Here is a 1137-nt window from a genome sequence, read left to right on the forward strand (position 1 = left end):
TGATTACAAGTTACCAAGGAGCTCCACAACAATAAAAAGCCCAAGGTTGCATGCCGCAGGCTGCATGCTTTATACCGGTCACAGAATTGCGAGCATACATGAGCTATTTACATATTATTCTAGTAAAGCAGCACAAACCCCCGGAGCTTCCATTTAAACCTATTTGTATATATAATTTAATAGGATCACTATGAGAAATAATACCACTTATATATATTTATTATATGTTGATTCTAAAATACACAGTTAAAATGTAGGGTTTTAATTTTGCTTTCTACATTTTACAATGTGGTATCGGACGAGCTGTACTATCACTGCCATCAGTCACTGAATGAGCATATCATTGGAACAGTTACAAATTGTCATTGCACATAAACGTTTCCATTCGGTCAGAACCTATTAAAAAAATACAGGACAAAATTCCCTTTCTTCTCAATAGGCATATTACCGTTTGACCTTCTTTTTGTTGTTCATCTGATTGAAGTTCACTCTGCATGATATCAGCAATATAAAATGACTTACTAAAACCGACTTTCAAATGATATAAATTGAAGTGTGCAGGTGATAAGAGATTTTCTCTTACAAATAGGCAGAGAAGTGTGCAGAACAAAATTCATCCTCTAATATTACCAGACACTGGAGCTGGCAAGCAGCTATTATAGACGCTTATCACAGATTTTTCAGGAAATATCGTAAATGCAGCCAGCATGAAAAGGATTAAGCCATGAAAATCAAACTGCTTGGACTTGAAAAGTGATTCAGTTTATTATTTCGGATTTTTATCAGGGATAAAGAACCAGTCCACACTTCATAACTTTGTCTATGTGGCCGAAAGCAGTTTGTGACAGTCCTTACAGGTTCTTTTTCTTTATGTCTATGTCCTATCTACACGCACAAGACGCAGGCTGCATTTATTTGGGGTCGAAAGGGAAGTGATCTGCAACATAAACAGTGATATTCTTTTAAGGGGAAATTTTATCTTGTATGGGACGGCATATTGCTTGGGTATGCCATAACATTATGATTGGTGGGGACCGACCATTGGGACACCAGCCGATTGTCAAGAATGTAGGGACCGAGGTTGCTTCAGTTTTGTTTCTGGACATCGGTGTTTCTGAAAATCTGTGCAGGAGTTGT

This window comes from Rhinoderma darwinii, chromosome 5 (genome assembly GCF_050947455.1).
Source record: "Rhinoderma darwinii isolate aRhiDar2 chromosome 5, aRhiDar2.hap1, whole genome shotgun sequence".
Lineage (NCBI taxonomy): Eukaryota > Metazoa > Chordata > Amphibia > Anura > Rhinodermatidae > Rhinoderma > Rhinoderma darwinii.